The 14107-nt window shown below is 35.6% G+C and overlaps 1 non-coding gene across 1 annotated transcript; it reads right to left on the reverse strand.

Annotated features, from left to right (window-relative positions):
• Positions 1–7129: 7129 nt before the first annotated feature.
• On the reverse strand, positions 7130–7235 carry LOC139903631 (small nucleolar RNA R71). Its single transcript, XR_011778441.1, has one exon. It is a non-coding gene; the product is annotated as a small nucleolar RNA R71 (small nucleolar RNA).
• Positions 7236–14107: the final 6872 nt, after the last annotated feature.

Raw genomic sequence — 14107 nt, forward strand, 5'->3', positions numbered from 1 at the left:
GTTACCATGTGTAAGATTTGTCCTTTGATTTCAAAATCTGGCGCATTAATGTCTGGCTTAATAATGGGGTGACCTTGACCCGTGCGTGTGGCTCTCATTCCGTCTTCCATACTTAGAGGTTCGGTTATTTCCATAATTGAATTTGTTGAATCTGAATCACTAGATAATTCTGATTTAACGGTTTGTGGTTCAGGAGGAATGATTATTGGTTCAGGATCTTGGAATTGTCCTTGAATATCTTCCGGGTTCTCAATTGTGAAATCGGGTTCAAAAAATGGATTATCGGAAATTTGAATTGGAGTACTTGGTCGACTAGATAACGATTCTATAGAAAAATCAACGGCGACAATGTTGGCTAGATGTCTTGATCGAGTTACAGGTGGTGAACGTATGAAAGGTGGTGAACGTTTTGCTCGGTGCATTCACTGAATATCCTATTAGTTATAAATATAAAAATGATATAAGTTATTAAATTAATAGACTTTTCTGATTTTGCCCACGTTTCGAATAGCCAATAGATGTAGCAGGTTGCCAGGACCCTTTAAATCGGAAGCCCACAACTCGCCACTAACAAATCCAACTATTACTACGAACCAGAAAATTTTGAATGTCTATCAATTTAACCGCTTAAAATAATTTTTCGTTTTGAAATTTTAGAGAAGAAATAGAAAATTCTATGTCCTAAAAACTAGAGCGTCGAGAAATAAGAAAGAAAAATAGTGCGTCAAAAAACGTCGAAAAATAAAAGGTCGAAAAATAATAATAAGAAAGTAGAGCGACGGAACTTAAAAGTCTAAAAACTAAATATAAAAAGTTGCGCCTAAAGGTATTAAAGCTTAAAAGGAAATCTATATCCAAAACGGCAATAACTTAAAAAGTACTAAAATCTTAAAATGGCGTCGCAAAATTCTAAAGCACCTAAATCTTAATCTAAAGAAAAAGCACTTAAGGGATTTTACGGCAAAGTCTAAAAACTAGAGCTACTATGGCAAAATACTAAGTTTAAAATTAGTTACGAACGATAAGTATATAAATTACGAATTAAACGATTAAAATATACAATTTATAAAAAGATATAAAAAATAATAAAATTACTTATTTTTATAAAAATATTATTTTTATATTATTCTTTTATAAAAGTATTAATTTATATATTTATAAAACTAATTAAAACTTAAAAATACAAATTTAATTAAAACTTAAACTAATTATTATTAAAATAAACCCTAACTATAATTAATAATAATAATAATAATTAAACAAACCCTAATCCGTACCAGCAGAGGGATCAGACCTGTCAGACAGGCTCATGCGATCGCATGAGTTCTACGTTTATGGGCCATGCGATCGCATGGGTTCGGATACCAGGCCAAATTTGGGCTGCTACAGTACGACCCGAATTCTATTATATATTTATTTTTATTTTTTTTGTTTTTAATTTATTTATATAAAATAAATAAAAACTTAATTTTTTAAAAACTAAAATAGAAATAGATAAACTTTATATTTTAAACAAACTCTTAAAAATATATATATTTCATTTTTCTTTTTATATTTTTGTATTTTTAATATTTAAAAACGTATTTTTACAAAAAGAAATTAAAACTTAATAAAAATCTTTTTTTTATAGCGTTTCACTTCAGCGTTGAATTTTTTTGTCCCCGGCAGCGGTGCCAAAAACTTGATGTGCGTAGAGGTGTATACGAAATAGCTATATTTTTACTACGAAATAGCTATTAAATACGATACAATTTTACACAAGTTATTTATTTATTTATAGAGTGGATATACCTAAACCTTGCTACAACACTTATAGGCAGTGTACCTAATCGTAAAGTAGTGTAGTTTTTAGTAAGTCCGGTTCGTTCCGCAGGGAGCTAGCCGAGTTTAACGCTATATTTATATAATAATTATATATATATATATAAGTAGTAATATTATTATAAAAGGGGGTTTTACCGTTTAATGACCGGCTTGTCGATTTTAAATAAAGCGTAAAAATAAATGACGAAAATATAAATGATAGAATTTAAATTGCGATAAAGTAAATTGCAGTAATTAAAATGACAGTAAATAAAGGTACGATGAAATATGAAATAAAAGTATTATGCTTATTTAAACTTCCGTAATCATGATGTTTGACGTTTTGATTAATTGTTACCCGGGTTAATTGTCCTTTGTCCTGGATTATTTGATACCTATTTGGTTTTTGTCCATAATAGTTCATCGGTCATAATTATAAAATGTTCGTCAAATTAACCTTATTCCCGAAGTCAAATATTCCAACTAATTAGGGATTCGAACTGTAACAAGGTTTTAATACTTTGTTAATAATTACACCAGGTTATCGACTGCGCGTAATCCAAGGTTTTAATACTTTGTTAACAATTACACCAATTATCCTTGTATGTAATCCACCCCTGTTTTAATGGGATATGAATATTAATTTACCCACTTGATCAGAATGAATAATCAATTACCCAACCCGAATAAATAATTAAATGATCGTAAAAGATGTCGTATAAACGTCACTAAATAGGACATACATAATCATTTTAATAATTATTAGATTAACTAATTTGAAGATAGGTTCCAATGAGTTGTCGCTCAATTAGACAATACCCCCTATCTATTAATAGTCATAGTCCAATGTCCACAAGTGTTGGTCTTTTGTCCAAACCTTAATTATGGTACAAAATCTAATAACCCCGTCATAATATTTAGTCTAACATCGTGATTACTTTGGCTCAAATAAGCATAATAATAACTTAGTTACGAGACATTAATTTAAAAAGGAAGAACATAGCATACAGTGGTGATTAATCGCATAGCGTTACACGGACAGAATTTCGACTTTAAAACCCGTAAAACATTCCTTACAATAACCCAATTATTATTAAACTTAATTTAAAATTAAAATTATAATTAAAAATATAATTATGATTACAGAGGAAGAAGAAGAAAAAGGTATATATTACTCGTTCAATTCGCTGCCTTTTATAGATGTGAGCTGAATTTAGGGGCCATGCGATCGCATGGGTTCCCTTTGTTATTTCCATGCGATCGTATGGACAGATTGGCCAGCATACATCACTTTGTTTTCTAGTTTTGCCAACGTTTTAATAAATAAATATAATATATATATAATTTTAAGAATTATTTATATATTATATTATATTTATGTGCATAGTTGACTCGTAATTTTAGCTCCGTTGCGTCACGCGTTGAGAGTTGGCTCAGGTCCCGGTTCCAGATTTTCGAACGTCCTTTCGTACTATTTAATATCTTGTACTTTGCGTTTTGCAATTTGTAATTTGCACAAAAAATTATTTTCGTTAACTCCCAAAATCCGCGCAAGTCTTTAACTCACTTTTAGTGGCACTTTTGAGTGCACTATGGCTTTAGTGGCACTTTTCAGGCTTTAGTGGCACTTTTTCTTCAATTCTTTAATCTTCGTGCTTTATTTTCACATTTATTTATTTAAACGATTACAACTTAAAAATAGAATAATTACAACTAAAAACTTTACATATTGGGATGATATTGCGACTAAATATATGTTGGTTTGGAGCATTATCAATAATACACCGTTATCATCATCGTTACCATCACCTTAACCATCATCATTCGTTAACATAACCCGATATCATCATCCCCATTTAAATCATCACGATCACATAAAATCATAATCATTTTCATAATCATCTTCATCACGATTACTTCATTGTCACCATCACTATCTCATCATTTTCCTTTCATCGTCTTCGTTTCAACAACTTTACTATTCATCGTCATCTTCATTAAGCATCAGCATTTCCTCGTCGTGTATCACTTCAGAAAACAGATGCAAAACAACCGCTGTAGCAGCAAGCAGAAACAGAAACACTGTAGTAGCAGTTGCAGTCGATCATTATCATCCCTTTGTTGAACAGGAGCAGCAAAAAGTGGTGTTGGTTGTGATGGTTTGAAACAGAAAACAGATACAGTAGTATCAAAGCAGACGGGTTACAGGCTGAAAAAGAAACACGATCACAACAGTAAATACACACAATTATGGTAATGGTTTTGTGGCTTGTTCTAACAGAAAACAGAAATACGAGTGGCTGGAACAGTTGCAGAAATAAACAGCAGCAGCTTTGGTCCTGTTTGTCGAAAAAGAAAAAGTAAAAAATAATAATAATAAAAGCAATGGGTTTATGAATGATACAGGGAATCATCTGATAAATAAACATGATGATTGATATCGGCTAAAAAGTTACATTTTTACCTCGGTATTAAGGCCCAAAAACAATAAATTTCCAAACATTATCGCCAAAATACCCACTTCATCTGTTAAAGTTAAAGAACACGTGATTACGAAGACGGTGCAAAAAGAATCAAGAGAATCAGAGCTAAAACACAGATTCTAGAGCGAAAACGGTGAAAGACAAGAAATTAAGTTACGATCCAGCAAATCAGTAAGTCATGGGCTGCTAAACGACTTGCCAGTATGGCAAATGGCCTGCCACACTACCAGATCAAACGGGCACAACAAATGGGCAAGGCTGGCAAATGGCCCCTGCAAACGGCTTGCCAAACAGGCTGCCAAACGGCCTGTCAGCCATTTGCAGGCAAATTTCAAGTCTATTTAAAGGGTCTTTATCATCCATTTCAACACACACTTCAATTCACTTCTTTCTCTCTTTTTCTACAATATTAGTCATACTTTCAAGGTCTTCGACTCCGTGCGGAAAACCTAATACCCGGAGAAGAACGCCGAAGATTGTATTAGGAGCGGTCTGGAGTTTGAAGTTGTCACTATTGTATTCGAAACTCGTTTAATATACTGGTACTTCTATCCTTTGTCTTTATAAAATGTTTTCCATTATTATGCTTTGTGATATTGTTGCCATGATTAGCGAGTAGTTATCTTTAGTATATGTTATGATGTAGTCAGTTATAATGCCGAAAAAATATTATGGCTTGTGTATGTTGTCAAGATGCTTGCTGATTATGCTTTAAACTCAATCGCTTTTCCAACTAATAGAACGTAGTTATTGGCTCTGTCAATGGGAAGTCACGAACCCCAATTCAGAGTACACTATCTGTGTCACCCCTTGGTAAGAGAAGTCTATCAGATACAATGTAAGTTTGGCTGAGGCACACCAGTTGTAGTAAGTCCACCGAGCTTTGGATTCTGACGGAGGACTCTTTCGTAGTGAAACATCTGACTAGACCCTTAGTACATTGTCGGTCCTAGACCATGCTAGCATAGTCACCAGGCATATAAACTTCGTAAGTGCACGCTGAAGCACAACGGTTATTGTAAGCTGTACATCTGCTAAGTAAGGCCACGGAACCCGGTCAGTGCTGATTAGTACACTTCACCATAACGCGGTCTCAAGCATTGCACCCCGCTTGAGGGATTCTTTGTTAATTAAGGAACTGTTTGTTTAAACACATAAAGGATTGGACTATTAAACGTGTTCATGTTAGTCAAAACCCGACTTGGTCATGGTGTTCTTTATGTATAGACTCTTTTAAGGGCCTGACTATCTTTTAAACCCAATCATTAACGAAAGCATCGAAGCACATCACGTCTCTCGGATATGGAAAACCATGTATTCTATTATGCTTAAGAAAGTTTAGACCTTTGTGGAATGTTAATACGTCACCCAACCGAGTCGCTCAATTGGATGAGCCGTCTGAACGTGTATGCCTGTAGTCAAACTGCACGGGCGTCGGGGGTAAGGGACGTTGCTGTCTATTCAGAATCTTTAAGCCTATCGTATTACCCAGTGACATGTCTTATGATAGGGGAGTTTAGGACTAGTATAATGAATACAAGGTCACTGCCTATTCATGAGCCAGCATCCCATAATCTCGGCAATGTAACTGACGAAATCATAGCATGCACTTGTTTTAACCTTATCTGAATTACAAATTTTATCGTATTTACTTTACTTTATCTTATAAACTAGAAAACCCAAAAATTAGGTAACAAACCACTATTCCTGCACCTTAGAATTATCTTAAGCTTTAAATATAGGTTCGATTCTACTGATATCTTAAAAATACGACTCTAGGTCATATTTTCCTTACTCATAATAAGGAGTAGTAAGATTTAGGCCCCGCTAAATATAAATTTAAAACCATTACCCCCTGTTGGTGATTGATTCTGACGCCTTGCGGTCTAACGACACCGTATAAATAAAACCGTCCGTTTCGGCCATATCAGAAGAGTAACAAGTTTTTGGCGCCACTGCCGGGGAACTAGTATCAGACAATACTGCTTTTATCAAATTCATTCACAAGCATTTATTGGTGTCTAAGAAAGACAATTATATACGGACTTGGTTGTTGGAGTCTCCAATTATATTGGAACCAAAACGATCCCGCCTCTCCGTAGTCGGCCTGGACACTTGGTTTGTTGAATAGTTAGTTCGAAGCTCTGTTATCGAAATAACAGGGAATCAGTAGCAAGAACCAAAAACATATCTAAACTTAGGATAATTAGATTACCTTAAACTAGATTAGATTACCTTAGACTACTTTAGATTAAGGCTACCTTTGATTACCTTAGATTACGTTAGACTACTTTAGAATAACCTTAGATTGCTTTAGACTAAATTAGGAACTTAGCTTATCTGCTTAAAAAGGCATACCCAGTGTATGACCCAAACCCGATCTCGCCCAGGGCCGTTGTTATTCTTACCTAATCCAGACGCAATAATATGTAAAGCACGCAATGAAGAACGAATCAGAAATCAAATGGCGTTACGCATTACTTTAGCTGAAAACACAAAACCCTCGATTGAATGTCGAGGAGGACCGATCAGATTTCCAGAGTTTCAAGGACACTCGTTTGAATTATAACATCACATTATACAACTCATTCAAAATGGCTGTCAGCTACATGGACTATCGAATGACGATCCTAATTCTCACCTTGATAAATTCATATCTCTTTCGAACTCCTACAAACAGCCAGGGATAGGACAAGATATAGTCCGGGTATACTTGTTCCCCTATTCTCTCACTCATCATGCACAAACATGGTTTGAAGGATTGGAAAAAGATTCCATCACTTCATGGACATAGATGGCTACTAAATTCCTAACCAAATATTTCCCTCCTTCTAAACAAACCAAACTCAAGAATGACATCATTAACTTTAAACAAAGTTATGATGAATCTCTTTACACTGCATGGGAGCGATTCAAAACCCTGCTGAAGAAATGCCCTAATCACCAGTTAGAACAGTCAGCTCAAATTTGTACCTTCTACAATGGCCTTACGGTAAATCATATGACGGCGATCGATGCCGCAACTCAAGGAAATCTGATGAACCAAACCGCAGACGAAGCATGGGAGTTGATCGAGAACATGACAATGCATCATCATGACTGGAACACTGGTGAAAAAACTTCATCATCTGCACCACTCTCTGCACTTAACAATCAAACGGAGGCCATCAAATCCCTCACGAACAAGATAGAATCTCTTGCCAAACAACTCAGAGAATTGAAGACGCAGCCGCAGCAGGTTAACCAGGCTCAGGCCTGTGTTAACTGTACCAACCCGCAACCCACTGAAGAATATCAAGTTGAGTACGAGAACCCTGACGGTTCAGTCTGTTACGTTTAATACCTAACTCATCAATCAAATCCCGAATTCAATCAACAACATAGGGTTAACCAATTCCAAAGAAATAATCAGCCTTTTCGCTATCGTTACCCACCTTATGCAGCCTAACAATCTCAATTGACCTACGATCAACCACTTCCACTCACTGGTCCACCAGCTGAGGAAAATTCCCCAACCGCCAAAATTAGAAAAGTAAACAACCCTACTCTCAGAGCTGATAATCAATTGACTCAGTTCATCCATGGACAACAACAATTGAATCAGAGAACTACATCCAGACAAGACCAGACAGAGATACTAATGAAAAAATCAATTGGCTCTGCTCAAAAGTCTAGAAACGCATCTCGGACAGTTATCACAATGCCTTGAGACCCGACCCCAAGGAAGGTTAGCTAGTAACACTATCCAAAATCCCCACATAGAGGAAGAACCGTAATCCCAGAGGAAGAACCATGGAGAAGGTAAGCTAGGCTCAAGAACAAATCGACATATACTCAAAAGTTGTCCACTGCAACTCCAGTGCGTGTACCTTACCCTGGAAGGCTACAGGGGGAACCATCCAAGCTTGATTCCTTCAAACTTGATGGAAGATTCCTGGACACCATGTCCAAAGTTCCCAACCAGAAGAGATACATCCGAAGGCTTCTCTCTACAAAGGAAAGGATATTAGATTCTAACAAAATTCCACTGAGTGAAGAATGCTCGGCATTACTCAGAAACTCTCTACCGCAAAAGCTAGGAGATACGGGCCGATTCATTTTCCCGTGTTCAATCTACCAATCTGGAACCATTCATGCACTAGTAGATTTAGGAGCAAGTATCAACCTAATCCCATACTCTCTCTACAAGATATTAGAGTTAGGAGACTTGTCACCAACTAAAATGACAATCCAATTTGCCGATCACACAATTCGATATCTTAAGGGCATAGTTGGGAACGTCTTGGTGAAAGTCGATAAATTCTTTTACCCTACGGATTTCGTCGTGATGGACATTCAGGAAGACCTAAACACACCAATAGTGTTAGGAAGACCTTTCATGAATACGGCTAGGACTGTCATTGATGTGTACAATCAAACCTTGATCTTACGATCACATGGAGAGAGTGTTACCTTTAAAATTGACCGACCTACCGATCTTTCTGGACAGGCAGAGATGTTTGCTATTTCCACCAGACAGATCACTTCCGATGATGAGTCTCCACCACCAGCCGCTGATATCAAAATGGGTGTCGAATCACAGTCTGAAGATGACCCCGAAATGGAAGAAGAGGATCCCAGTGAAGAAATAGAGGAAGAGGAATAACCTGAGGAGGAAGAGGAAATGGGAGACATAAAAGGAACTACGATGATACCCTCTCCAAGCCTGGAACATCACGAATAACTAATGAGGCTTGAGACAGAAGATCACAGTTTAATCATTCGTTTCAAAAGGAAAACTGATAAGGTTGAGGTTAAGGATATAAAAATTGACCCTGCAAGTGTCGAAGTGAAGAACCAGGATACTGAAGAATCCCATTCATCAAACGAATCCTCAGAAGACTATTATACCGATGATAACGAGGAAGAGAAACATGAAGACATTCTGGATAACACATATTCTCCATCCGAACCAGATCAGAAGGAGCTGGACTCTTCTTCAGATCGAATTCCGGTCATATCTACTCACGCCAACATGATAACCTTCATCAATGACACCGATAATGTCATAACCCGTCCTTAACCGTAAGAACGTGTTAGATAACGTATGATTTCATTGCGAGGTATTGACCTCTATATGCGACATTTTTAAAAGAAAAACTGCATATATTATACATTACAAACCATGATTCTTATTTTTGATACAAGCTTTGGACGAAATAAAGATGATTATCGTTTAGCGATAATCTTCGACTTACAAACTTTACAAATGATGATAACAACACGATTTCTAGCATATTTTACAACACAAGTTCTTGGATATGCAGTCTTATTTTTGACACAAATATGCGTACGCAAGATCCTGCTCAAATTCAACATAATGCAGCGGAAGCTTTTAGAAATCACCTGAGAATAGACATGTTTTAAAAGGTCAACATAAAGTTGGTGAGATATAGGTTTAGTGCCGGCAGCAATATATATATAGACCACAAGATTTCGTATATAAACAGTTTAATAAAAATATTCTAAGTGGTTGAGCACTTGGTAACCATACTTAACAATTAATCACGTCGCATATTCCCTTTAATATGAAATCTTACTACACTGTACCAAGTGTAGTCACGAAATGAAGTACTGTGCAACCGTTGAATACTGGTCGTCCAGTCCGGTTGGGGTTGTCAGGCCCGATAGATCTATCAACAGGATTCGCGTTTACAATACCGCTGTAAATATTAGTTACCAAGCTACAGGGAAGTATGCCAGTGGTACAACTCAACGTAGAATATATTTTTCAGTTACTTGTGTCCATATTGTAAAACATAAAATACATGTATTCTCATCCCGAAATATTTAGAGTTTAAAAGTGGGACTATATACTCACTGTTGTCTCGAAGATATATATATTTTTGACTTGGTCTTCCGGTTGATATCACGAACCTATCCATATATAATATATCAATACCTTTTCTTTTTAAACAAACGTCACATATATATACTTGTTATACTTTTAATACTTTTTGTAATTCCTTAGTCCGTAGTTAGCAGTTCATTGTTAGTAATTCAATTTTAATGGTTCATATTTAGATGTTTAATATACCCGCAATGAAATAAATAAAACCCCCAACTAAATAAATAAAACCCCATCGTATATGTATTGGTCGAGATTAATCTTGACCCACGGTACCGGTGTTGTCAAATGACGTGTTGCGTACATAAAGTATCGGTGTTGTCAAATGACGTGTTGCGTACAATCATGGGATCTTATGATTAATCTTCTCGTGTTGTTTTACGGGTGATCCTGAACCATATAAAATTGAATTATGAGTACATATGTATAAAATATCATGTTATCTTAGAAAGATGTGATTTATTTAATTTTTCCCAATTAATCCCGAAGTTAAACAAGTCTTGGATAACCAATTTTGTTTCGGTCATAGTTTCTTCGTTACAAATCCGTTTTCGTTGATTCAACTTGCCATCTCCTTGGATCGAGTTCCTCTTTAAGACTATGAACTGTAAATACCTTAGTTTGTATTCAAAATCATACGGCATAGGTGAAACTTTAGTGAAACTTATGAAGTTAAACATTTTTGTTACAAAAATATCATTTAATGACCATTTTTCTAAAAATACTTATACTTTGAATTAAATCATGAAATTTTTATGTGTTATCATATTCATAGTAAAAATCATTTTTTCCAGAACATAAACCTTCAATTCAAAGTTTAAGATGGTTTTTAATTATCCAACCCAAAACAGTCCCCGGTTGCACTCCGACGTCGTAAAAACAGTTTTTAAGGTATTCTTTGAAAAAACCAAGTTATACCTTGTTAAATTAGCATATACATAAGTTATATTACAGGTCTTGAAGTATTTTAAAAGTTAAGTTAGAAGGATCTATTTAGTTTGCAAACAAGTTTGAAAACTTTCAAACTATGTTCTTGTTGTTAAATTTTTATACCACAAAATAAGATAGCTATATATATATGAATCGAATAAGGTTATGAACAAAGTTACTACCTCAAGTATGATGAAGAAAGTTACTGAATAAACAAGATATGAACTTGTTCTTGATGAGTTGGAAGATTAAAAAGTGATTCATGAAAAGAAGCAAAGGTTGTAAGTAAGTTTATATATAAATTAACTTACATGAATTGAATCAAAGTTTAAACATAGTTTTACCTTGATTATGGAGCTAGAAACTTATGAAGATCTTAAGGAATACTTGAAGATTGAAGATGAAAGAGTTTAGGAGTTAATCTAGCTTGAAAGAAAGTTGATATGGAAGTATGTGTGTGTGTAAAAAAACGTGTGGATATGTATGTATATATAGACTTTTTGTTTTGATTTTTAGCTCATAAGTCTTGATTAATGACAAAGGATTGGCTCCCACAAGTTGCTATCATGTCCCTTAATCATTCATGGCTGATCATTGGTATTTCCTATTGGTATATACCAATAGTAAATACATCTAGAAGGTGGGTATGATACGGGTACATATACCGTAGATATACGTATAGAAATCTTGTGAAAAATGGAATGAGGATTCAAATATAGCTATCTTTTGTGAATACACTTATATGGTTTTATGTAATTAAGTTCTTAAAAGTGATTAAATACATTACTTATACGATATATGTATAAACATTATAGGTTATAAGTATTTATGTCAAATAACGTTACGTATGGTTATCGTTTTGAAAACTTAAGTTAGTAGTTTCAAAATATACTTATAACTTATTGTTATTAATACAAAATGAGATATTAAAACATCCTTAAATCATGTTAAATATGTATATATACATATATATACACAAACGTATAATTATCATATATTGTATAGTTCGTGATATCATCGGTCAAACTAGACGGTCAAACGTTGTGTAAAACTCAATTCAAAAACATAAGTCTCAACAATTTGGATTGCTTATCATGTTGGTAAGGTTTAATTTATGTAAATATTAATCTTATAAGTATAGAACGATCGAAAAAGTGCGGGTCATTACAGTACCTACCCGTTAAATAAATTTCGTCCCGAAATATTAAAATTGTACCTATTTTGCGTCATCGAAAAACAAGTGTGGATATTTTTGTTTCATTTGATCCTCTCGTTCCCAAGTAAACTCGGGACCCCTTCGAGCATTCCAACGAACCTTAACGATCGGTATGTTGCTCTGCTTGAGCCGTTTAACTTCACGATCCATGATTTCGATTGGTTCTTCGATGAATTGTAGTTTCTCATCAACATGGATTTCTTCAAGAGGAATGGTGAGGTCTTCCTTTGCAAGACACTTCTTAAGGTTTGAGACGTGAAATGTATTATGTACTCCGGCGAGTTGTTGTGGTAACTCGAGTCGATAAGTTACCGGTCCAATGCGTTCGATAATCTTGAACGGGCCTACATATCTTGGGTTCAGTTTACCCCTTTTTCCGAAGCGTATTACACCTTTCCACGGTGACACCTTTAACATAACCATGTCACCGATCTAAAACTCTATTGGTTTCCTTCGAACATCGGCGTAGCTCTTTTGGCGACTACGGGCTGTTTTCAATCTCTCCTTGATTTGTACTATCTTCTCAGTCGTTTCGTGTATGATCTCGGGACCAGTTAATTGCCGATCTCCTACTTCATTCCAACAAATAGGAGATCTACACTTCCTTCCGTACAATGCTTCGAATGGCGCAGCTTTAATGCTCGCATGATAACTATTATTATACGAGAATTCTGCTAATGGTAGATATTTATCCCATCCGTTTCCAAAATCGATCACACATGCCCTGAGCATGTCTTCAAGAGTCTGAATCGTTCTTTCACTCTGCCCGTCGATTTGCGGATGATACGCGGTACTCATATCCAAACGAGTTCCTAGGGCCTCCTGTAGTGATTGCCAGAACTTTGATGTAAATCTACTATCACGATCGGATATAATGGAAATAGGTATTCCATGCCTTGAAACAACTTCCTTTATATACAATCGTAATAGTTTCTCCATTATATCCGTTTCCTTTATAGGCAAGAAATGTGCAGACTTGGTGAGACGATCAACAATCACCCAAATGGTGTCGTATCCCCAGGCAGTCTTTGGTAACTTCGTGATGAAATCCATGGTAATACCATCCCATTTCCATTCTGGGATTTCTGGTTGTTGAAGTAACCCTGACGGCTTCTGGTGTTCTGCTTTAACTTTGGAACAAGTTAAACACTCCCCAACATATGTTGCAACGTCTGTCTTTAAATTAGGCCACCAATAATGTGTCTTAAGATCTTGGTACATCTTTCCAACTCCAGGATGTATCGAATATCTTGTCTTATGTGCCTCGTTCAATATCAACTTCCTTAATCCACCCAACTTCGGTACCCATATACGATTTGCAAAATATCGAATTCCATCTTCCCGCATAACGAGTTGCTTCTCATACTTCTTCATTATTTCATTTCCTATATTTTCTTTAGTAAGTGCTTCTCGTTGAACTTCTTTGATTTATGAGTTGAGATTCATGCGAATTTTTATGTTCATCGCTCGTACTCGAATTGGTTCTCGTTCCTTTCTGCTTAGAGCGTCGGCCACCACGTTCGCTTTCCCGGGATGATAACGAATTTCACAATCATAGTCATTTATTAACTCAACCCACCTACGTTGCCTCATGTTCAGCTGTTTTTGATCGAAAATATGTTGAAGGCTTTTATGATCAGTAAACACAGTGCATTTAACCCCATACAAGTAGTGTCTCCATATCTTCAATGCAAACACGACTGCTCCCAGTTCTAGATCATGCGTCGTATAATTCCGCTCGTGAATCTTTAATTGTCGGGATGCGTATGCAATAACTTTCTTCCGTTG

Source organism: Rutidosis leptorrhynchoides, chromosome 3 (genome assembly GCF_046630445.1).
Source record: "Rutidosis leptorrhynchoides isolate AG116_Rl617_1_P2 chromosome 3, CSIRO_AGI_Rlap_v1, whole genome shotgun sequence".
NCBI classification, from domain to species: domain Eukaryota; kingdom Viridiplantae; phylum Streptophyta; class Magnoliopsida; order Asterales; family Asteraceae; genus Rutidosis; species Rutidosis leptorrhynchoides.